General features: G+C 41.7%; 1 long non-coding RNA gene across 1 annotated transcript in view; it reads right to left on the minus strand.

Moving 5' to 3' along the window:
• The window catches only part of LOC142059051 (uncharacterized), an 88984-nt gene that overhangs the window by 58106 nt on the left and 5057 nt on the right, over positions 1–25821 (minus strand). Inside the window, exon 2 of the long non-coding RNA XR_012661186.1 lies at positions 4058–4119. This is a non-coding gene — a long non-coding RNA (uncharacterized LOC142059051). The remainder of the gene's footprint in view (positions 1–4057; positions 4120–25821) is intronic.

Consider the following 25821-nt stretch of genomic DNA (forward strand, 5'->3'; position numbering starts at 1 on the left):
TCACAGCACGGTCATGCTGATGCTGGAAGCCCTGGCACCTACTTTCCTTCTCCATTCCCCATGCTGCCTCCTTGAGATGCTCTACGCTTTCACCCCTGCACCTCAAGCTCCCCATTTTTCTTCTCACTGCGGTGGACCTCCATGGCTCCTCCTGGCTACCACCTCCTGACCCACCAGCTTGCTGGGGAGCTCCTCTTGGGGGAGCCCCAGGAGCTGCCTGGCATTTTTGGTTTCTCTGGGGGTTTGGGGGAGTTGTTTGGTTTTTAAGCTGAATCCATCTTCTGCCCCACAGCACAACAGCACAGGCAGTTGTGCCAACTGGTTTGAGGCCAGCAGAGCACAGGAAGAAGCAGGGAAGGGCTAGGAGTGCCCCAAGCCAGAACTGCCAAGTAGTCTGTAGCACACAATCCCAGGCTCAGAGAAATCCCCAAGTACAAGTTACAGCAGTTACCTGCCATATCAAACACCAGCCAGACCCCATCAACTGCTCTGTGCTCCTTCCAGAGAGCTTAAGTGTTAAAGCATTTGGGGAGCCTTTTGAAGCCACTCCCATTATCTGAATCCAATCTGAAATTCACTTCTGTTACTGAACCCGTAACCAGCCCATTTCAGTCCATATGACCTTGTAGTCCACTCGCTCAAATGCTTTACAGCTTCATTTTACCATGTTGGCACAAGTGTCTGAAGTGGCTTATGGCTGCCACTTCCAACATTTCACATTTCCTTACCGGCATCTCACTCCTCACTCATTACACTCTAAAATCAACTATAGAAAAATGGATAACACTAATACTTTTAGTAGCGTGCACCTTCTCGCATCACATACAAAAGTGGCTTTTCCCAATGCATGTAGCAGTTTGTACGGTAGCAGGTCACCCTGCATGCAGAAACAAGATTTCAAGATCATTCTGGCTCTTGCTTCTTTTCCTCTAGTCGTGCTAGGAGTCCCATTGTATTTCATATCTACCTACCTTCTTTTTACTGCATATTTTCTTCTGGTTTAATCACTCACTGAAGTTTGGATCTTCATGGAATTCTTACATCTTCTCAAATGCACTTTTTCCCCTGAAAAGTGATTTTGTAAAAATGCTCTACCTGACTCAGCAGGTCTGGTCCCTGCACGCATTCAAAGTGCTATCTGCTGACACCAGTGACAAAAATCAGAGAAAAGTTTTTACTGAGTTTTATTTCCACCAACTCTGTGGTTTTCACATAGCCAAGACTGAAAGGATGCCCGCTCTACCCCAGAGGTCACTGCTAAGCCACTGCTACTGAAATTAAGAGGTGTCACAGGTTTTCTTAATGGCTTGAGCTAGAGCTTGCTCCGAGAGTTCAGCCTGGATTTCCAGGGATGGCAGTTAGAACAACCCATATGCTGAAAACCACTGATACATGCCACCTCGAACCTCACTCCATCACTATCACAAGGCAATTTTTCAGACCAGAATTGCACTTCAGAGCTGTCTGCCTTATCAGGCATTGCTCGCACTCACTGTTGTCCAACACGACAGTCAAATGTCATCTTTTTTTTCTTGGGCTCTTATTCTTCCAGTCCATTGATAAGCTTAATATTGTTCCCACTTCCTTTCTTAAATTCTGTCTAATAAAAATGTCACATCAGTCCACCATCCAGTACCTGTTTCCTTCAAGAGTCATGTTTTTTGTATGACCAGCCTTTTCTACCTGGCCTTTCTACACAAACTTCAGAGACCTCTTTGGTTCACACTGTCTGCAGGTTTATGCATTTACAGCAATATCGTAGTGGACTTGATCATGCAAAACACAGGGTGAAGCATGGAACAGGCAACCACACAGGATGTCCCTTAGCAGCCTTTCTGCAAATGCTACAAGAAATACTTCACTGCAGCACAGGGCAGGGAAGGGGACAGCATCTCGGGCTTCAGCCTTTCTGCTAAGCTTCAAGACACTGAGAACCAGGTGAAGACACTTGAGATCCAAGTCTTCAGGCTCCAGCCACACAAGTCTTTCCAGAGATAATTAGGTAAATGGCTTGGAGCTGCAAGGAACCTGTGCCTTTAAAAGTGCAGATAAATCTGAAATGCTACAGGAAAGCCTCCTGTTCCTCCATGACCAGTAAGAAAACATTCCCTGCACAGGACATTTTACCAAAGACTGTTACTCTAGGCGCTCCTTAGGCAAGAGAGGTCAGTGAGTGTAGTGGATATTACTGAAAGTCATAGAAAGATCTATAGAAACAAGAAAGAATTTCCTGATCTGCTTACAGGCAGTAAGATGACAGCAGGACTTTGCTATACCTGCTCACGGCCTCCTGGACAGTTAGAGCATCTCTCTGTGGAGCCCAGGGCTGCCCTTGCTCTCCAAAGCAAGGATCGCTGTGGCCATCCCCTGACCAGCACGTACAAACTGCCCAAAATCTCTCACAAAGCCTCCTCGGGTGTAAGGCTGCTTCTCACATCACAGCAGCATCACGTCTACAGCAGCACCCACCTGTATGAGAGGAAAACAAAGCTGGAAAGAGCAGGATGGTGCAGGGAAGGAGACAGCAATGAGCTGCCCTACTACAATGTTATGTTTGAGAACTCTTTTTAAAATCTGGGACTATGACATGATACATCAGGCATCCCCACATTCAGCGTGCCACCACGTCCAACATACCACTACCAATATTACTGGCCCTGAACAGTGCTAGTATTATCTTTCTTTAAAACTACAGAAAAAAAGTCTTCTAATTCTAATATATTTAATGAGAGATGCAACTAAATTTTCAGAGCTCCCACATACAAGTATGTCCATTCAAGAGATATAAAGTTTTACAATTCAAAAAGCATTTCTTCCCAAAATTCACTCTGGGTACGTCAAGTATTAACTATAAAACACAATGTCCATATCTATACAACACTGCATAGTTTTAGTGGATAATCATAGACCATTTTTAATTCAACCAGTTACACATATTAAGTCTTCATATTTTACTGACACACCAATTTAAATTCAGTACCAAAATTAAACAACATATTTTCTTCCAAATCATTATAAGCAAACTCAAAATACGACAGGGTTTCTGTTTCCTTTTTGGAGGGGAGGATACAATTTCTCAATATTGAATGGCAAACGAAGAGCATAACCTCGTTTCAGGAGGCTCCTTCTCTTGTGGTTTTTAAATAGTCTGTCGCAAATGGAGACCTGCAGCTCCTTCCCGCATACCAATGTAAAGCTCTATGTGCACTACCTCATGGGCTGAAAAAAGGACTCAGGACTCGGCACCTTCCCATTAAAACTAAAACCAGTTTTACAGGAAATGTCACAGCCAACACAAATTTACCCATATTAATAAAAATTTTTGTCTATTTTCTATTCTGTTTCAAAAGTAATCTATGGTTGCCCATAATCATCCCAGGAAAAAGGATCTGTATAGCAGAGCACCAGCCTGTTAGCAGCACTCTCGTTTTCACAGTTTTATCATTTGCCTTGGTATAACTGTTTGAAACAGAGAAGCCCCTTTCATTTGTGCTCCAGTTTGATTGATAGGGAACAAGACAACCCTTTTCCTGGGTAATTACAATTCAGTCTCTCTTTTTTTTTTTCTTTCTCCTTTTAATATTTCCTTTTACTTCATTATTTTTTCTCTGAAAAATATGTAAACAAAAAATGCATCTCCATTACAGACTGTGCCCAGCCCAGATGCCTGGGTCAATCTAGCCTTCAAGAACCCACCCTATGGACATGCCCCCCTGCTAGGAAGGGCACAGGGAGTAGGGAGCCAGCACCCAAACCCCCTCTGCTGGGGGCCCTGAACCATGACTGCAGCACTTCCAGCAAGGAAAGAAACTAAACATTTTGAAACCCATGTGGAAAGCAGAGATATACCTCTCACAGGATGCAGATTCCTCTGGTTCAGGCACCAGCTACCCATCACACCTGAGCCAGGCTTTCAGATGCACACTGCAGTCCTGAACCAAGGCCAAGGATGTTGTTATTACTTCTTTTTGGTGTTAAAGAATAACAGCTTGACATATTTTGCATGAATTAAGGTATGCTTAATACCTGCCTCTTAAATAAATGAAACTTAACTTACAGTTCTGAGGAAATACTACAGCACTGCAAGTCTCCATTCAAATGCACCTCTGAAGATACAGCCTGTGGGAAAATAAATATTGCTCAGTTTAGCTGTGTCACATGAAGTTTAAAAAATACAATTCCTCATCTCCCTGAAAACTCACCAGCTATAAGGATATGCTAACCAACAGACACCATGCTGCACTACGCTGATCAAATCAGAAAAGCAATTTTACCAGTCAGTGAAAAAATGGCAGTACTTCACCTGCTAGTTCTCACCAGACAGCAGGCTAAGCCCTTGAGATCTATTCTTCGGGAGATAAGCAAAAGCAAACGCATAATCCAAAGCAACAGTTCCATTCTTTACATTTAATCTACCCAGTCTTGCTCACTGCAAGCTAGCCCTCATGTCTTGTCAGCTCATCCCATTTCTAAAGTGCAATGCACAGTGCCTCTCCAGACAAAGGATGATGCTTTTAATGGATACTTAATATGTCAAAAGCATGTATTTTTAATTAACAACACAGAGTTTGACATCATGCGTAATTTACTACCCACACATCTGACTAATACACTGTCTCCAGGCCAGCTGAAGAGATAACACAAAAATAATAAAAGCAGCTTTTTTTAATACCAAGCACAAAAGAGCTTTAGATACAAAGCTGGCCAGTAAGCACACATTATTGTTGTTACCTACTGTGGCTTTTCTCATCAGCAAGGTGGCCTTTTCCAATCACATATTCTAGAAAAGAGATTTACAAAATCAAGAGCATCAGAGAGCTGCTAGGCAGGGAAATCACAGAGTTTTTGCTTATCTCAGTACCTTAGCAGCATGTACGCTGCGTAAAATACAATCCTGACATTCTGCCAGTAAAACTGTGGGAACTCAAGCATCAGTTTGTTTTCTCTTCTCACAGTTTCTGGGCTTTTCAAACAAGAATTTAAAGGAGTAGATTAGGTGGGGGTGATTCCCATTGACACCACCAAGCCCCATATCCCATCCCTTCTTATTCAGATGTGAGAGCCACACTCAGACAGAGTTTGTGTAAGTTTTGCTTAAGTAAATCTCAGGGTTACCGTTTGGAATCTAAAATCCAAGTAGCTCAAATTTAGGACAAATATAATTTGGTCTCCTAAGTTTTCTCCATACATGCATGATAAGAAACCAGGACTGCTGTAGGAGGAGCATGTTTTCCTTCAACATATGCACAAGCTACAGAGGAGAAAACCTCTGGCCAGCTGCAGGACAAAGGTGGTCAGAGAGCGCCGATGCTGCAGTGGGGCTCTGCCTGCAGAAGAACATCTGGCTGTGCCATTGTGCCAAGACCCCACTGAAAGTCACCATAGAGGTAAGGCTGGAAGGGTTGGGTTTTGCTAGAGCATATGATTAATGAGTTTGTTCTTTGTGGCTGAAGGTTTGGATGCAGGGATTCAGCGTAGGAGCACCCCAAGCAAGTGCTCACAGATGATGGAGGTCTAACCCCAGAGGGACCAAAGGCACAACAGATTCAGATCCAAATAGGCATGGATGAGAGGAGAAGAGGAAGGAAGGTAGACAGATACATCATAGAATTTCCATTGGAAGTGCAATTAAAGAAGTCTTGATAATCCATTTTTCTCAATTAAATCAATTAGGTGGGCTGGGCCCCTAAGCCTGCAGGTCCTCATGGGGCCAGTCTCTTCTCCATTTAATCTGTAAAATATCACCTGTCATGTTTACACCATGATATATGGCTCTGACATACGATGTTTCAGATTGCAACACAATATTGAAGTATTTTCTGACCACATAAAAGAGGTCAGAGAAACAGTGGTCTGCATGTGCAAGCAAAAATAAACCCTAGACCAGCAGGAAAAAGAAATACGTGGTCTTTAAATACAATTTCTTTATTCAAATTCTGTTAAGTATTATGAAGTGATCTTAAACATCCAAGACAGACTCAAATGACTTATAAATATAGAATTAATACACCTAATTAGGAGCCAGGATGGTATGTTTATGGATGAGCTTGGGCACAACGGAAGCAGCAAGGATAAAAACAAACTGAGAAATACAAGATGCAAAAGGTCTGGGGGAGGGTCTGCAAAAGGACACGGGATCTGGCTGCTTGCTCTGGCACTGAGAAGCTCCACAAAGGAGCCCATGGGCTGGAAAGACTCTCACAAGTCATGATTGTGAGTGAGCAGCATTAACAAGCATGAGGAAGATTTTACATCACTTGCTTCAACATATTGCAAATATCTTTAAAGATGCATCAGCTTATTCCAAGACTGTCTTTAAAACTATCCCAAATCTCATGATGAATAAGAGCTGGAAGCCTTCAAAACCAAGAGATCCAGCCCCATGCCACACCTTACAAGAAGCACAAAGGGAAGGAAAACTACTGCTACCCATGCAAAAAGCCCAGAGAGCAGCAACCCCTTCCAGGGGCTCATGGGCACAGCCAGCCTCTGCTCCACATATCCCAGCTGCTCCACAGGAGCCTCTCTCCACCGCAGGCCCTGCACCACTGGGGTGCTCTATACTAAAACCCCATCACAAGGAGCATTAGCATGATCCATCAGAATTACTTATTTACAGAAAAGAAACCAGAGGAAGTGTATGCTAAAAACTGCTGGGGAGGCCATCAGACAGGCTAAAACATATAAATTCTGTTCAGTATAAATGCATGGAGATGCGATGCTCTCCCAACCCCACAAATATATGAAGGCAAGGTACACTCAAACTTCACTTAAATGAACAGAAGATGCTCTAGAGATAACAAGAAGTTATATGTAAATATTAAACAAAGGCTTCCTTGTTCCAGCCCTGTAAACTGAGTCACTGAGGACATTCAATTCTTATGATAACATTGAGTACCCAGCAGGAACATCCAGAAAGATGCGTTCAGTGTGAGAAGACAAGAAACTTATGCAGGAGGGAGCAGCAGCCACCTGCACAAGCAAAGGCTTTCAGAAGAGTCTTCTCAGGAGATAGTGAGGTGTCACCAAGTGCCACCTCCACCCATGCTCTTCTTACAACACACTGCAAAGCAACTTGGAAAGGGAGCCTCAGGGTTCTTACAGCCTTCACTCAAACTACACCTGAGGGGTTTTGCTTTTCCAGCCAGGGAGGATATCTGGCCCCAATACAGTATTTAGTTTGACAGAACTGCTGCCACTGTTTTTTCCACACAGAAACTAAGCAGGGCTGCAGGAGTCACCCACTGCTGAGCAGCAGCCGGCAGGCACAAAACAATGCAAGCATTGGGTACCCACACGCATCCATCCCTGACAGTTTCTCTGCTCAGTGGGAGCCTCACACAGCTTTTTGCTTCCTGAGAGGAAGGCAATGATGAACACAACATTGTCCCTGGCCACAGCCAACCCCCAACCCTTTTTCATGGCACACAGGACAAGAGGTAAAGCTAAATAATGGAAATTTCATCTATTGTGTCACATACTTGGTAACTTCACTGTGTTGTACTGAGCACTAGAAATAGCTGGCTTGGCCAGGAACCTAAAAAATTGGATTATCTTTTATAAAGTCCAGTAATAGTGATATTCCCTACTGAAGTCAACACCAGTCCCAGATACGTGCAGTGAAAGAAAAGAGAAGCCTTGCTTTCCGGCAAGTACAGACATCCAAAGTGGCTCCAAGGCCTCTTTTCAGACTGCACTGTAAAACAAGTGATGCCGCTTTCATATTAATGGCTTGGAACGCTCACCCGAGACCATGGCAACTCCAGCAATGAAATGTGGGTCAATTCTCAGAGCCCCTGAACTGAAGCCTTTGAGAAGCTGAAAGCAAAAAGAGACTCCACCAAACAGAGAGCTTCAGTAGGTAGGTACGTGGCCTGTGGTTGTGACCCATAGCTCCTCCCTGATGAAGCAGAAAATGGAGATAGATGGAAAAAGGGAGCAAAAGCAAAGCAGAAAAAATGCATGAAAGGGGCTAAATGGTTGAAATCCAGATAGTATTTGGGTTAAATGAGGTCAGCATATCAGGAGTGGTCCCCTGGATTCAGCAGTGCTTTCAGTAGTTTGGCCAAACTCTACAAAGAGCCAATGGACATCTGATTTTGCTTTGATTTAGGAGTGGATTAGTTGGGGAAAACACCACCAAAAAAACACAGATGAGTTGTTATGGCTAAGCCAGCATACACAGTTTTATATTTAAAGTCCTTTACGAAATGGTGACTTTAGCATAGCAACCATATTCACAGTAATCCTCATCTGTATGGTCTTCCAGCTCTACCATGGCCTCCATGAACTTGATGAAGGCAGCTGCCTCCTCAAAAAGCCAGGTTTCCTTCAGTGCACTATGAAGCCCTGGCCAAGCAGTGCTGAGCTACAGCAGGAGCCAAAAAAGAAGTTTGCCCTTAGCAGAAAGGGATGGCAAAATTAAAGTCTCCATAAAGAAAGCTGGAAGCCAGAAATAGAGCATCAAAAAATCACTAGACCTCGTGCTTTGACTTGGAGTAACTACGAAACTGCACAGCCCAGATCACATGAAGAGAAGGACAACAACAGGAAAACCCATTTTGTTTCATCAGCAAAATGTATTTTAGCTCCTACCTGAACCAAAAATTAGGAGATACAATAAAAGGTAAAACTATGACTGTAGAATTATATAAATAACAATTAAAAACCTCATACAATGTAATCTGCTGCCATGGCACTGCTAGGACAAGGAAACACCACTTGGAGAGGGAACCAGAGTAAACATACGCACCATCCTGCAGGCTCCAAACTCTTGAAATTCAGGGTCAGTGCAGACCCCATGTGTGCAGGGACAGCAGCTGCCAGGTAACACCTTGGGCTGCAATCCAACTTGATACTGATATTCTGGATCACTCCTTAGGCAGTTCAGCATCCAAACTCCACGGTACAAACAAGGATTCATAAATCAATTCAGTGCCACAGCAGAAACTGGCAGCTTGCTCCCCAATCTGGGCACTCACAATGCTATGGGACAGACCAGTTCCCACAACTGGGAATTCAGGGTCTGGCAGTCATTTTCTCTGGCGAAGATAAAGCAAGAACACAAACTTAAGAGTTGTAGAGGAAAGTGAGTCCGGAAGATGGAAATCCAGAACACTGTTATGGATCTTCCTGCTGTCACAAGCATAATTAATCTACTGTCACATTAGAACTTTACAACCAGCTGCCATATTAACATATGACTGAAGGCTTAAAAGGTGAAATATCTTATTAGCAACACAAGAAAAAAAATATTGCAGATAACTGGTGATAAATGGTTTCTGAAAAGTTTCATATAAATAAGCTTGAAGTTGCAATTTTTTTAGCAGCGCTGTCAGTCTCACACCAGAGTATGTCAATTAATATTGTATTTGTCTTTTGGAGGCTTTTTCATTTGAGATTTGTTTTGTTTTAGCAGTGAGACGTGATGGGAAAAAATAACTCTTTGTAGGATTACATTTCCCATCCTAACAAAAAGTAAGTATTCTCAGTAAAGCAAGGAAAATGGGAATATTGTAGTAGTTAATCCTGTTTGAGACAATTCCTTTAGTTATAAATGTTAATAATTACTTTTATTTCTGTGTCACACTAGAGGGATTTAAACAAAGATTGCTAAATTGTCTAATGAGATTTTGCTCATGACTAAATCAAGGAAAAGGTAATCTGAACAACAAAAGAGTAGCTGATTTTTCTACTGAAAAACATTTACCTGATTTTATGTATTTCCTTCTCCCATATACAGGTATGGGTTACAAGTAACAAATGCAACTGCCAGAAGTCAGCAGTGCAACAAACCATACTGAACAGCAGTGTTAGGCAAAACTGGTTGATTATGCGATGACTAATGCCACGGGACCACTGGAGAAGCAGCAGGACTATTGATCCATGTTGGACAAAGTGGGAACTGTGGCTGTTTAAAGACAGAATTTGGATTTTGAATGTGTTATAGTTTTAGTTCCACATGGGTTTGTCCATCCACTGATCTGTCCTGTCCATCTATGGTATGTTGGATCCAAGCACCAGAAAGCTGGTTTCTTTTTTCCAGTTTAGTCTTTGAAATGGGAGATTGTCCTGAGACATTTCCAGACTCAAGCCCCAAATTGTGCTCGGAGCCTGACCTGTTTAATTGACTCTTCTGTTTCCAGGCCTGCACTCACCTGCCTCCTGGTTACTGTATGTCACCAGCTCATTGCCAGAGGGACAAACTGGGGTTCAGTTGAATAAACTGAAATTATTTAAGAGATGGATAGAGTTGGTGTGTTAAAAAAAACTAGTTCATTTTAGCTGCCACCATTGCGTATACTAGGTTGCCTGAACAGTGCAGAGGAAGTCACCCTAAAAATATCCAAAGGGACTAAATATCCAGGATGCACTATTCAGAAAAATAAGGGAAGAGTACTGGAATTAATATTAAAGATGAACTGCCAAGTATTTTAAAAACACTCTCCTTTTGCCTGAATTTGTTTCTTTATGTGGGCTTGAAAGACTGTCTAGAATGGCTTTGCTAGATTTGTTCTTTGTTTTATCCTTAAAATATTAGGAATGCCAATATTAGCCTGTTTTTCTACACAATTCTTGAAGACCCCAGGATGTATTTTTAAGCCAAGACTTAGGGAGAGATGCTGGATTTTTAGCAAAACCCTCTCTTCTCTGAAATGTTAATTAGCCACTGAAGTGGAAAAAAATAGGGGGGAAAAAAGCAAAAAGCAGAAATTCACAATATCTCCCTCTCAACCTTTCCCTTTTAAGCACAGAGTTTTCACTTCCTTTCTTCTTGAAACTTTATCTTCACATATTTTCTCAGGTTTTTGTAGACCAGACACCTAAGAAGTTTAAAATAAATACCCTTCAGCCCCTTAAAGCCTTTTTCCAGCTACCAATATCTAATTAATTACATAGCCTAGCTTATTAAGGTAACCAACAGAACCCTATTTTCAAGGTATTTAGAAATTAAATAAACAAGAAAAAATAATTTTCAATTTCCCTATGATTTATCATTATAAACATCCATTTTCACGGCCCTTTGCTCATATAGGAAATGTATCATAACTTTTGGGAAAATGATCTTGACCAACAGTACTTCCACACAAGCTAAGAGCTTGTCCTTTTTAGTGCAAGGCAACTGATAATAAGTAAAGTTACTCAGCTAATTGTACAATCATATTCTAAAAATTCATTGTGGGACTTTCCCTCAACAGCTTCCAGCTTGCTCTCCCTTTCCATCAACAACTTGAACAAAAAAAAGCATCATGTTATAAAGAACTGATGAAAGGAAAACCATGGGGCTGCAACAGCCCTTTCATCTGCAGGTCTTCAAAAATATCTGTAGGGCAAATACTTCTGATTCCTCCTGAAGCAACTGAGCCCCAGCAGCAGCTCTGTGCTGTAAACAAGCGCAGCAGCAGAGACCTGGTGGTACCTTGGGCTGGAGTTTGGAAGATGTTGCATCCCACTTGCAGCTTTTTAGGGAAAGTTTTCTTCCAAGGAGTTTACATCAGGACAGGATTTCTCTTCAAGAGAGATGGCGGCAACTCTGGCATAACTAACTCCAGCTAATCCGAATTTATCCCAGCTACACCTGCACCTCATGCTGCCTGCAGAAAACAAACAGCAAAGGCAGGGACCCTGAAATAGAGAAGAGGCAGAAGCCTGGGGCTGGAGCCCTTCCCAAGCCCCCGGCTCCAGATTCAGCTCTGCAGGGCTCACGAGTGTTAAGCCCATACTTATGAGAAGCTACTACCAAACATAACCTTCCCCAGTGCCCTTAGAGAGGTCTATTGGGCGTTTCCAGTGTCAGAAAATGTTTCTTCAAATCTAAAGTACAGGTTCAACACAAGCCAGAGGCAGATGCAGCCAGCTGGACAGGGTTGTGCTGTACGGGATGAGCACTGGCGCTGACGGTGGAGGCATGACTCCCCTCCCCTCAAATCTACTTTGCAACATGAAATTCCTTGCAACAGACACCGAGGGCAGTTTCATTTGTCACCTCTGAACCATGCAATAGATTAATTATTCTCTGCTTGATGCAGCATTTCAAACTCCCTTTTCTTCTGGACTTCATCTGTCAAATGGATACACACCTTGAAAACTGAGCTTTCGATGCTCACCTCAGCTGAGCCATTCAGCCTGGACCTGCACTCACCATCCACAATATCTGCATTGCTAACACATATCTACAGTCTTAATCCCACAATAAATAGGCTTTTTTTTTGCCAATAAAGTCATTGCCAAGTGGTATACTATCTGGCTCTGCTCTGTTTAACTGAATAATTTGCTAGGACTGAATTACTATAGCCTGTATTAAATGTTGAGATTATCAAACACGTGCTTGTGCTGAATTAATATTTTATCACTCCTGGGTTCTGTGTGGGCTGGCTGTTCTCCTGGAGTGCTTTAGCACCATGGAAACGTTGGGAGATATTTTCTTTTAATTGCATGAATGGTTGACAGATAACAGTACAGCACCATGGAATTAAGCCCCGATTGCCGATGAATTCTGATGAGCTGCTACGCTGTTTCTGTTGTTTTAATTTTATTTTTAAAACTGGCAACATTTGTCCTTGTCCATTATAATTTCTGAAAGCTGCAATGTCAGTAGGTAGTGTATCTGTATGACAGGTAGTATATAATTACCACAACTACAACTCACACAGAGGTGAGCCCTTTAAACTTGAGGGAGAATTTCAGTTAAGAAAGAAAAGACCAAAAATCTCGAGTGATCAAAAACTCTAATGAAATGTTTCTTTTCCTTTTAATTTGCATTTTTATGGCAAGGTTAATTCACTAAATAATAACTTCTTGGTTTTAGAATTTTCAAGAAAATAGTATTTAAGCACTTTTATTCAAAACTTTTGTCATCAAATATAGGCCACTGGTGATACATCAACTTTTTGTATTTCTCAGGTTAGAAATTATCAATATCTTGTAGGACAAAGCCCTAGAAATCACTGAGCATTATTATATAATGAAGCAGTTTTGCAAAGTGCCTTTCTTTTAAGCCTAGTTTGTGCTGCATGGTTGACCCTACCGTAACTGTTCAGGACGCATATTATATTTTATCTGCCCATATAAATTTGGGACACACACCTTCTCTGCATCACTTGCTCTGCATTACAGGGTATTCCTAACATATTCCATGTACATTTGCTCAACATCCTGTGACTGTTTGATGGATAACAAATTGCAGTAATTACCCCTAACAATACAAACAAAAGGCAACCACATTCTGCAAAGGAGACTAGACATATAGTACCAAAACTAAGCACAGCAACAACACCTTTTGAATGCTACAGTAAGTATCTACTGCTAGCACTTGCAGTTGAATAGATGAGCTTTTACAGTGTGCTGGAAGGCTGATGACATGGGGATAGCAAGTTCTCCAAAGCCCCTTCCACTCACAAATACAGCAGTGTTTGCCTGAAGTGTGCATGCTTCAGCTTGTCACTGCTGGGTTTGGGACTAGATAGTTCAGCCCGCTCTTGGACTGGTATCAACCCAATTCAGAACAAGAAGGAACAACTAGTTTTGGACTGGTTTTAGTTAACTTTCAAAGGAGTCTTGTGTAACCGGCAAATTATATTCATTAAGACACCAGAAATCATGTAATGAATTTCACTAAATTCCATAAAGTTTTAGCCATTTTATAAGAGCAGTGCATTAAGTGTTATATCACCAGAGCTGTGCCTGAGTCTGAGCCCCAAATTAAATACCTGACTAAATCCATACTCTGAATCTAATCTGTAGCCATACACTGTTTAACGGATCTACTGCTCCTCAAAAGTTACTTGGCTCTTTAAACATAGCAAGCACTAAAGTATTTCTAAAATACTTTCCTGATTTTAATCAGAGCACATATGGAGAAACTGAACTCTGTCTCTAGGTGACAGACAGATACTCTGGAAGTGACTGACAGAATTTTATTCACCCTGCCCATATAAGAGCAGGAAAACAGGGCACACACGATAAAGGGGCAGGTTTGTGAGCTGGGAGATCATTTGGTCATTGTGCCCACTTGCTTCATGGTCTCTGCCAGAACTCTCAAGGAGTCACAGAATCACAGAATCACAGAATGGTAGGGGTGGGAAGGGACCTCTGGAGATCATCTCATCCAGCCCCCCTGCTTGAGCAGGCACACCTAGAGCAGGGGGCACAGGAACATGTCCAGGTGGGTTTTGAACGTCTCCAGGAAAGGAGACTCCACCTCTCTGGGCAGCCTGTTCCCTCTGTCACCCTCACAGTAAACAAGTTTTTCTCATGTTTAGGTGGAACTTCCTATGTTCCAACTTGTGCCCGTTGCCCCTTGTCCTGTCGTTGGGCACTATTGAAAAGAGCCTAGTCCCATCATCCAGACACCCTCCTTTCAGATATTTATAGGTATTGATGAAATCCCCCCTCAGTCTTCTCTTCTCCAGGCTGAACAAATCCAAGAGTCTCAGTCTTTCCTCGTAAGGAAGATGCTCCAGTCCCCTGGTCATCTTGGTAGCTCTCTGCTGGACTTGCTCAAGCAGTTCCCTGGTCCTTCTGAAACTGGGGAGTCCAGAACTGGACACAGTACCCCAGATGTGGTCTCACTAGGGCAGAGCAGAGGGGGAGGATAACCTCTCTCGACCTGCTGGCCACACTCCTTTTAATGCAGCCCAGGATACCCTTGCCCTTCTGGGCCACAAGGGCACATGGCTGGCTCAGGGTCAGCCTGCTGTCCACCAGCACTCCCAGGTCCTTCTCAACAGAGTCGCTTTCCAGTAATTCAGCCCCCAGCCTGTACTGGTGCATGGGGTTGTTCCTTCCCAGGGGCAGGACCTTGCCCTTGCTCTTGTTGAATCTCATGAGGTTTCCCTTGGCCCAGCTCTCCAGCCTGTCCAGGTCTCGCTGGACGGCAGCACAGCCTTCTGGCGTATCAGCCACTCCTCCCAGCTTGGTGTCATCAGCAAATTTCCTGAGGTTACACTCTATGTCATCGTCCAGGTCATTGAACAGGACTGGACCCAGTATAAGACCCCTGGGGAACACCGCTAGTTACAGGCCTTCAACCAGACTCTGCCCCATTGATCACAGCCCTCTGAGCTCTGTTGTTGAGCCAGTTCTCTGCCTACCTCACGTGCCCCCCTCATCTAACCCACACTTCCTTAGCTTGCCTGTGAAGATGCCATGGGAGACAGTGTCGAACGCCTTACTGAAGTCAAGATAAACAACAGCCACTGCTTACAACATCCATTCCTTATATAAGAAACCAAATTATATTAATGCCATCTATCATTATTATCATTAATACAATATGCCATTAGAAGCCTCCAGTAAAACATTTTTTCTTTTGGTGTCTGTTTTGGTTTATTTTGGTTGTTTTGGGTTTGGTTTGGTTTTTTTTTTAAATGGGATGGATTTGAGCGAAATGCCAGATTTGAAATTAGGTGTTTCTGAAAGCCCATGATATTCCAGTTCTGTATTTGGGTTTAGACCCAGATTTGTCACTGTGCCCTTTTTTAAATACGCAGCAAAGCCTGGATCTAGTCAGGATCTCAGATTTCTAGTGTTCAAAATTCAGGTTTGAGCAATACGCTCTGAACTCATCTCTGCTACCAGTGAGTGATAGTATCTATAAACAAAGCCTTCAGGAAAAATAGACTATTGTATAGCCATTCCTCCCCCGTTCCCGATGTCATAGACTAGAGCAGGAATAGTGTCCACCTCTCCATCTGGAGGAGGCAGAACACTGTCCTACAGGTGCTGCTGACCCCAGTATCAGCAAGACGTAGTCCAGGTTGCCTACTTTCATAATACTCCACCTTTTGTGCTGTGATACAACAGCAAAAATATATTAATTAAACCATACTCAGATAGGAATGCAGTGCTGTTGAATCCTCAGAGCCTTGCTTTTAGAGAGCCAAAGGCAACAGGCCTGGATTTTCTACTACAGGTGCTCCATACACAAATGCGCACATGTTTACTGCAAGTAGGTTTGCAGGGAGCCATACAAACAGCACAGGCTCTCTCACCCTGGGAAGGCACAAGTAACAGCAACACAGCCCAGCTGCCTATTGACCAGCGCTGTCCAGCCCCCTGCAAGAGCTGTGTGTTCCTGCTGCTGGGAGTCCTGGAGACCACCCCGTCACGCATGCTTTTCTTTGAAAACAAGACAACAATATGTTTTAAAAACATCTGAATTCAGTAAAGCACGAGCTAAACATGGCCATGGTCATTTTATAATACATCTGTTTATTCTTTCAGAAAATGACACCATAATCTGTATTTCAAAACACAGTAAACTACCTTAAAATGCTGATCTGCTGAGGCAAGAGTTTGATTTTCCATGTCAGTTATGGTCCAAACAGAAGAAAAGCTTTTTATCAGCCAAACAAGAAAGTTCTATCAGTAGCTAAACTGCAGTCATTTCTCCTGTGTTTACAAGATTGTAGGTAAGCACATATTTAGGAATCGTCACTCTCCTGTGGGTGAAACCTCCTCAAAATAATAGTTTCTTATTTTCTTAAAATTTCATCTTATGAGGACAAGAGAGTCATGATCTAAAGGCTTCAGAAGCTGAACTGGCCAAATCTGGCACTTCTAAAGAGAAACGTTCGAAGTGTTGCACAGTGTTTAACCTGCACTGAAATCAAGAGTAGCTGTGAAGCTAAAACCTTGCATATACTTTGAAAGTGCAGGATTAATGTAAATATGGCACAGCTTTGTCTGATCTCAAGTAGAAAAGCGCAGCTTCTATCCACCCTGAATCCAGATTACAGATTTAAGGAGCATTTCTATCAGCTCCTATGCACAACCCCCATTAACACAGGTGTTAATGCCCTGCAAACAATAATGTTAACATTGATGAAAGAAATTATTGCACAAATGGAGAAATAGACCCCTTTGGGTGAAAGGCAGAGCTCAGTGCTGTGACTAGCCTATGGACATCTATGACAAATAGTCATATAAGATGGCATTTGTTCTGCACACATGAAGCTCAAAATGCAAAAGCATGACTCCTTCAGATTGCTCTTTGACTATTGTTTGGCACATTTCCACCTGCATCATTCAAGTTTAAATCAAATAATTTTTCAGCATATTACTACACCACTTCTGGCATTTCTGAATCTGCGTACATATCCCTCATCTAAAATTAGAGTTGTCAGAAGTACGTTATTGGGGGGGGTGGAAATTTGGCTGAAAAGAATGGATATCATGCTAATTATGGATGGGGCTGGTTGTATTTCCTGTGATTTAGATTACTTAACACTTAAGACCGGGCCTTTTAAGAAAGAGGTGTCTCATCAGAAAAAGATTTGTATTTCATTACTGTTCCCATTCTACTTCAGGTAGGAAAGAGAGTGCCTATAATTTTTAAATGCAAGCCCAGAGAGAAAAACCTTACTTTTAACCTGGAGTTCATGAGATAGATGAGAGCTCCTATGTAGACCAAGGATATGACCTCCATCTACCATAATCTCTATGCTACTAACTATTCTAGACAGGATGTCTCTAAGTCATTCCTGTTGGACTGTTTTACTTATCATAAATATTCACCAGGCCAGAAACAAGCAGAAGAGAAGCCAGGGCATTAATATCTTGAACTGGCTGGACAAATAGACTAGAACAACAGAATTTTGAAGGAAATATACACTTGAGGCATATGCCTAAAGTGAGAGGGGCCAGACTTCAGAGATGGACACAAAGGTTTGTATTTATCAGGATACACCATCAAATGGGGTCCCATGAAACATGAGACTACTACAAGCTCTCTGCTGTCCTCTGGAGCAGTTCCCAGTATCATCAGTTTGGTTTCTTTGCTGATCTGTCCTTCTCCTTCTCCTTCCGTCCTTCCGAGGCTCTCTGGTTATTCACAAGAGTCTTCCTAATCCAATTATTTACATAGATAGGGCCAAGCCCTTTGCCTCCTCTTCTCAGCTTCCCCAACAGCTGGCACTAAACCTGGAGCAGTCCTAGAATTTCTTCATGTTCTCAAGCTCATCAGCTCAGTTAATGGTCGAGCAAGTCCTTCAGTTTATCAAATGTGCTCTGCTGAAATGGGGAACTTATATTTAGCCTTCTATTTAAACAAGATAACCTACTATTGCATGAAGGTCATTTTTAACAACAAGCTCCAACAATTTTAGAATAGCATCTCCTCTTTTTGAGTCAGTGAATATTTTAAAAAATTGTTGGCTAGAAACTGAATAGTTGTAATCTGATATAAAGGATACCAGCTGATAATAGTGTACAGCAACCTAGAAAAAAATTAAAAAGACTGATATTTTTGTCCATAGCTTACAAGCAAATTAAGTACAAAAATCTGAAAAAGTTTAACTCCATGCAGCTAATTCAAACCCTACTCATAGTAAATTACACTGCAGCATTGCTATGAGTCTGTAGCAAGTATGCATGAGTTGCATTGGCAGAATGCTCATGGAAAAGTACTGTCAGTGCTAGAGCCTGCACAATGAGGATGATGCTGTCCCTGACCCCAAACAGTGAACATTTACCAAAATGCCTTCTTTTCTGAATGTATCTTGAAATGAACTTTCATATTAATGCAACAGAGTACACATGACAGGTAGTACCATCAACTGCACAATGCTTTATTTTAGCTTTACAAGAACTAGCATATATGCTATGAAGATCAGAATCATTAGGCAACATAATTAAATTGCGAGTGAATGGCTTCCTTGGGATGATGGGGCAAGGGAGAGGCGGCAGCAAAAACCTTGACAGCAGCCCTCTCTCCTCAGAAGTAGGGGTACTGGTATGTTAATTGTGTGAATGTTTAGCAAGCCTCTCACTTCCTCAGCGTATTAATCCTGTCCTTGTTTCACACGGCCGATTTGTTCCTTCCATCTTCCCTCCAGGATTTTTCTTAGTGTCTGCTGTTTCTAATCAAATCATGATGATTTTGAAGTTGTTTCCTTTTTTTCTGCATAAGCCCTCCAAGAAAAATACTTGCATAAATAAGGTCTACCTTTTAGAAACTTTCTGCACACACATCACCTATGGATCAGGAAGAAATATAGAAATAGAGACACAAAAATCACAGAGGAAGGAGATGGATGGAGCTGGCTGCTACACAATAGAAATTCTTTGTATTGTCCCTTATTTTCTGCCAGTGCTGCCAGTCCAGGCAGCTACTTGCACAGATGCCCTGGGACTCCCTCCACATGGTCTTGACTTGCCTGGCCACCTCTTCTCCTTGCCAGGAGGCTCCATAACTGGGAACGGGACAGGAGTGATGCAAAGGCTTTCACTGTGGCTACTGCTTCCATTGCTTTCTCCTTTTGTCCAAGGAGGTACTCTGTTTTCAAGTAGGACAAAATCAGAGGACTATTTCAAGGTCAGTTCTTCAGCGTTCGTGAGAAACCCAAATAGAACTGGCACCTGCCCTCACCACTGAGCTACAGCACACAAGAAGCTTTCAGAGCAAGACTAACAAGGGATGGAAGAGCATATGCCATGTGACTTTTACAGTTTTTTTCCACTGACTAGAATCAAGCTTTTTTAAAATTTTAATTCTTACTTGAGCCCCTGCTCTAAGTCCCAGCCTGTAAAATAGACACCTAAGGACTGCTGATTTCAAGGACTTTTCAATCACCCTTTTTTCTCATAGTCTTCTCTGGCTACTTCCTGTATTTCAGGAAGGCTTTCATATCCTTACAGGGCCTGCAAGATATTTGGCCAAGATCTGGACCATATCAGCCTACTTGAGGAGCTCAGGGACCACACACAGCAGCTACTACTACCTCTGCTACTGAGCATCACTGCATGAATCATTCTCCCCAGGCAAGATGGTCACCAGGCTGCCAAGCAAGGTATCTTTGCAGATTTCAGCCTGTATCAACATGAATTTGAACTAATACATTCCCCATAACATGACGCCTAAACCACCTTTTTACAAGCAAAAACTTTAATTTTTTAAAATGGTGCCTAATGACTCAAAGTGTTCATAATTCTCTTTTAAAAAGGGCCCGTCTCTTTTCCTCTATGGAAACAAAGCAGCAGTAGCCCACCAAATGCAGTGAAAATATTAGATGCAAAGGTTGGGAAGCTGGCAATAGTAGCCTTGCCACTGTAGAACTGATGTGTTGTGTATTGATGACACAGTCCTATCACACCCTGACTGCAAAAGTAACATGCAAATTTCATTAACATTTATTAAAATCAACATATTATCATTAAGTTGCATTTAACAAATAAATCAGTTTTCATGGCTCCAGCTGATCTTAGAAACAACTTTTCAGGATCAGCAAAAAAAAAAAAAAGCAACACCACCACCGTGTGGCAGAAATCAGTCCCATCACAAGAAAGTGATACAGAAAGACAGGACTTCCAGAACAGAAAAGGCTTGCTCCGTTTTCTTTTGAATTAGTCAGATATCCTACAGCAGGTTCCTGAATTCACTTGAAGAAAGCAAGGTTTCATATCGGTGGATATAGACTTCTGCTAGTTTCTCCCTGTGCCGGACAAGGCATCATACTTTAAACTCGGAGTCATGGATTACTTGTCTGCTTTGACTTTCTAGATTACATTGCCGTCATCCCCCGTCCTCATTACATTTTTCAGGTATTAATAAATGCAAGACTATGGTATGCTTATACTCTTGAAGGAAATGGGGAACATACACTATCAAATAAACACCAGTGGAATTATGAGGTTGGAGCAGGGGTAGACTGTGGCCCTATTGTTCATCAGTTGGTTACGATATTGACCACGTTCTCCAAAGCAACTGGGTAGAAACAGGCTATTTTCAAAGCTTAGATTCAAATAACAATAAAGCATTCTGTGAACAGGATGGAAACAACAGCTCACACCCAGGTAATAAGCTAAGTAATTAGGAAATTAGCCTTCCTAGCTGCAGCAGACCCAGGCAGAAGGCTTGCCCTGGGTCAGCTTCCAAGGAGCTCCATCTACTCCAGGGTGCCCAAGGAGTGCAATTTTCCCTCCCCTCTTGCTCATCTGACAAGAGGCAGTCATCTGTCTGTCTGGGCATGTGTCTCTTCTCCAGCCAGAGCTCACAATAAACCTGCCTGCATGCAACTCCTTGAGCCCTCACATGCTAGAATGTACATTCACCTCATCTCAGACCTGGTAAATGATAATTTGCCCGCATGAAATGTATCCTGATGTCATTGGATCCAGGAGACTAACCAGGCAGTATACCCTACCTCATGCATGAGCTTCCCAAACATCTCTGCAGAAATTTTTTAGTATTTGAAAAGGCCATAGACTATTCCCAAGAACAATTCATGCCTTGTGTTTTGTTAATATGTTCTCCCATTGGTTTTTAAACTGTTTGGATCTTCCAAGTCTTTTTGCTAGGTCAAGAGATAACTGTACTTCAATTTTTTAATTAAAACAGTGCAGCCTCAGGTGATGGAAGCAGCACAACTAAACCCAGAAGTATGACCTTAAGGCTGTGTGCATGCAGAGGGCACTCACTTTGTGCTGGAGTCCTTGAGATGCTACAGAAGACCTAGGAAAATCCGGGGCGGGGGGGGAAAGGTGTCACTTCGTAAATATTTTGTTATACTTCCTAACGATGAAGACAGTTTTTTCCTTGGTTTCTGCCAACATCCCCCTTTCCTGAATGTTGTTTAACATGCCTGACAGCTGCCACCTTCCACTCGAGGAGCATCTGCATTTCAGAGACTTGTGGAGAATGAGCAAAGCACCAAGAATCGTGGAGATGAATGCCTGAAAACATTGTAATATTCATGTTTCCCCACTGCTTCCAAATACCATTACAATGAAAACTCTAGCCTGAGCATTCTCGCCTTTTTGATATAAGTACTTGCCTTTTACTAACAGCCAGGAGTTGTGAATACATATGGTAAGGAGACCATACTCCATATGTGATCCCATCCTTTGATCTTTTAAGCAACTGGCTTCCAAACTGCCACACTATGAAGCGTTTTGATGTATACTTTGTACGGATGGTTATGACCAAATGAATGATTTAGTAACAAAGTGTTTGGAGTAAACCAATTGAGTAAAACTGCAGAGGGCATGTGCAATCAAGCTGGATTTGAGCAACAGCTGCTACACATTTATAGAATAATAGATCTGATGAACTAATTTGTGAGAAAAACTGGGCACAGCTGTGATGCAGCTCAAAAATGAAAAGCAACAAATTGTAAGCAACTGCATAAAAGGATTGTTTTTCAGACCAACTCCACTAAAACTGCATGTAGTTTGGTTGGTTATGGTTTGTTTTTTTTTTAATTAAATCATTTGGTGGATAAAGGAACTGGGGGGGAATGCCTGTATCTGAAGTAACTGCTATTAAAGGTCTACAGCAAAGTCAGAAAATCAGTGTTCTTGTAAAGTACAGGAGTAATTCAATTGAGTTCAATAAAAACTACGTGAACAAAGACACGTTGAAGGAAAATTCTGTGTTTTTCCAGAGAAACACTGTAGATCAGAATTACTAGCATACTATGTACAGATATTAAATTATCAGAGCAAACTTTCATTTGCTATTACACCCAAAAGGAAGCTACAGTTTGCAGCTTCCCACCTTGCCTTCTAAAAATCATCTTGAGCAGATGCCACACAATACTGGAGTCTCAAGATTTGCACAAAGCCATTAGAGAAGCACGTGCCAATGGATTGTTACAGATTCGGTGCTATATAAACATAACTACACCAAAGTTGAAGATAGTTATAACTTTTTTTAAAACATCTCAGTTGAAATAATATTATTTCATCAGTCCAGAGGTATATTTCTGCTAAGCAAAGCCAAAACCAAATTGTACAGACACACATAACATCAGATCAATAAAAATAATAAGAGGAGCTCAAAATATTTTCCATAGAGCAAGTTCTTGCTGAAGTGAAACAGCAGTGATTATTGCTTTATAGGTAACCCCTTAACTATGGAATGCCATGTGAATGAGGCCACCTGCTCCTGTACTAGAAGGCTGCCTGGCTAGCAGCCCCCATGCTGTACCAATGTATGGGGTCAGCCCATTCCAGGTGCAGGACTCTGCACTGTTTCCTTCCTTTCTTCGCATTATAAGGAGCTACAATTCTCTCCTCAACCCTATTCCCTCCCAGAAAAAAAATATTGAAAAACATACAGATAGATGTTTTCCCTCTATTTCCATCTATTTTCTTTTACTTAGAAAGTAAAAGTATGTCCAGCCTTTCTGAATGAAGTTGTTGGATAATTTGAGACATTGCCACTTTTTCATTTCATCACGTTTTCAAAGAGCTAATAGACTACCATAAGTAAGAACAGGAAAAGGCATTGGCATTTCCATAAAACATCCAAATAATGGGGGAGGGAGGGGTTATTATTACAGCTGTAACCAAAATTATTTGAGAAATGCTTTTCAGAGAGAAGATAAATATCCAGAGGAATTTCTTGCTGTTTGGAGGGAAGAGTCCATCCAGATAGCAGCCAGAAACATTCAGCTTACCTTCGTAATTGTGCTAACAATCTGTAGGCCTTGCACAGCAATAATGCTCTACACAACAGAGATAATGTTCTAAATTATTCCTAGAACATACATAAGTCAAATTATTTTACTAATAACCTGCTGCAATACACACAGTAACATAGCAGCCCACACAGTACAGAGGTCAGTATCAAAGGGAATGATTTAACACAAGAAAAGCAATCAATATTACATATTGCAGCAGAGGTGGCTTGCTTCCAGGTCCAGATCTCTCCTGCTCCCTCTGCCTATCTGTCCATACCAACACTTCATTCTGCATCTTGCTGGTGCAGAAGCCATAGCCCTCAACATGTAATAGCAGAATTTTCAATAACCTCAGGCCATCCAAATCTCACTATGAGAAACTGAACTGAAAAGCCATTGCTCTAACAGCCTCTGTCAGATGTACAGTCACGTATCAGGCAGGATCAGCATGCCTTGTACTAGTTGAGTCTTTCTATGCTGCAATTATCTAAAAAAGTCTCCCATAGTTTCCCCACACAAGTAGCAAGCATATCAGCGTAGGCAGCTCAATATTTTTGACCATTATTTAGGAAAAAACCATTCCAATGCATTTATACATTTAGAGTGACCACCAAATGCAGATTGTCAAAAGCACAGAGAATGGCTAGGTGCATAACTCATTAAAATTTTGTGACAAAACAGAAACCAAAATTTTAGCTAGACATTATCACGTAACAGTGTAAGCTGTAAATGCTTTACACTGCTGCCTCTTGTTTCAAAAATTTTACAGACTTCATTTCTACCAGTACTCATCTGCTGCCAATACAGTTTTACTACAGTGTATGCATCTTTGTTGGTGCTCTGTATATTCGTTATCTAAGCTGGGCAAACTTATATCTCCAAGCTCAGTCACACCCTGTAGAGCAGAATTAAAAATGCTGTCCAGGGCAAGTCCTGTAATGACAAAGCGCTAGAGGACTGCTCCAGGGTACTAGTTTGGCAGCACAGGAAACACACAGTCCGCTTACCTGCTCTACCTGGTATATAACTTACACTGAAGTGAGTTTTACCAGGTTAAATTATCTAAGGAATAACAGGATTCCCATGAAAGATGTGTGCAAAGATACAGTTCCATGAAGCAGATTTTGTAATGAAACTTCATAAACATAGACCAGCTCTTTATCTCTTGAAAACCTGACAATTCAGATTTTCAAAAATATCTGACACTTAAAGAGGAGTTAGATACCAAAATGTCTTAGAGGCTCTTCATGTCAAGCCTAACAGCATTTCACAGAGCAAGAAGAAAAATCCTGTAAAAGCCCAGGTCTCTGAACCTAGACAGCTGGAAATTTTAAAATTCCTTGAAGCATCTAAATACTTTTCAAAAACTTGTATCATGGATCTGATAAATCCAAATGACATTTAAAAGATATATCAACACTGAAACACATTTTGTGATAAAATGTTGCAGTGGAAAACACAACACTGCACAGTAGAAAACAAAAAAAAAATACTCCACAACAATCAACTTTATTAATCTGTGCATTGATTTGAAATGTCTGGGCTGTAGTTGACAGCATTAGAACTTGCAACCTCTTCCACATAAAGAAAAAGACAGATAAGTGACAACATCTACCCGCAGCTTTATTCCTATCTCAGCTGAGATATCCAGGGGCTTGCACTGCATGTACCTAGCTTGTGTATGAACATAGGTACTTGAGTAACGGAAACATCCTCCCCGGGGAGGGATGGTGTTCCCTGGATAGTCAGAGAGACCAATGCCTTTCAGATCTCCAGATGGAGAAACAATCCACTTATAAAAGTGAACATTTTCTCCATAATCGTTGGTCCCTCTGTACACAGAACATAGTGGCTTATTCTAGAGGGGCTACTTAGGGCTGCCTTAGGCATCTGAAATTTAGGTACTTCTGTGCTTCAGTGAATGGGCTGGATTCCTTGGATCACCAAGGAAGTATGTCCTACCAACACAGTGGAGTGAGCAAGCAGCTTCAGTGCTCATCCTGTGCACCTGAGCTACCAAGAAGTAAACTCAGCTGAATCCCTTCACTAAACTATACTTAACATCCACTATTTAATTAAGTTGTAAGCCAAATGACTGGGAAAGAAAAAGCATGAGTTACTTAACATATCATGATGCAGTACATAAAAAAACCTTTGATAGGATAATAAATTATATATGAAAGGCAAAGCAAAAGGGCTCTAATTTGGGATTGGTTCAAAAATACCTCAAGCTTCACACTGTCTGTATTAATTAAGTGTGTTTGAAGCCAGGACATCTCATGTCTATACATGCAAAGGGTTTATTTAAAGCTTCAGATACATAGTATCAATACTTAACAATCTCAGGCATAGCAGCTGAAATTGATACTGCTATGTCATTTTTGTATGCAATATCTTTGAATCCTATTAAAAATAAAAT

This window comes from Phalacrocorax aristotelis, chromosome 6 (genome assembly GCF_949628215.1).
Source record: "Phalacrocorax aristotelis chromosome 6, bGulAri2.1, whole genome shotgun sequence".
Taxonomy (NCBI): Eukaryota; Metazoa; Chordata; class Aves; order Suliformes; family Phalacrocoracidae; genus Phalacrocorax; species Phalacrocorax aristotelis.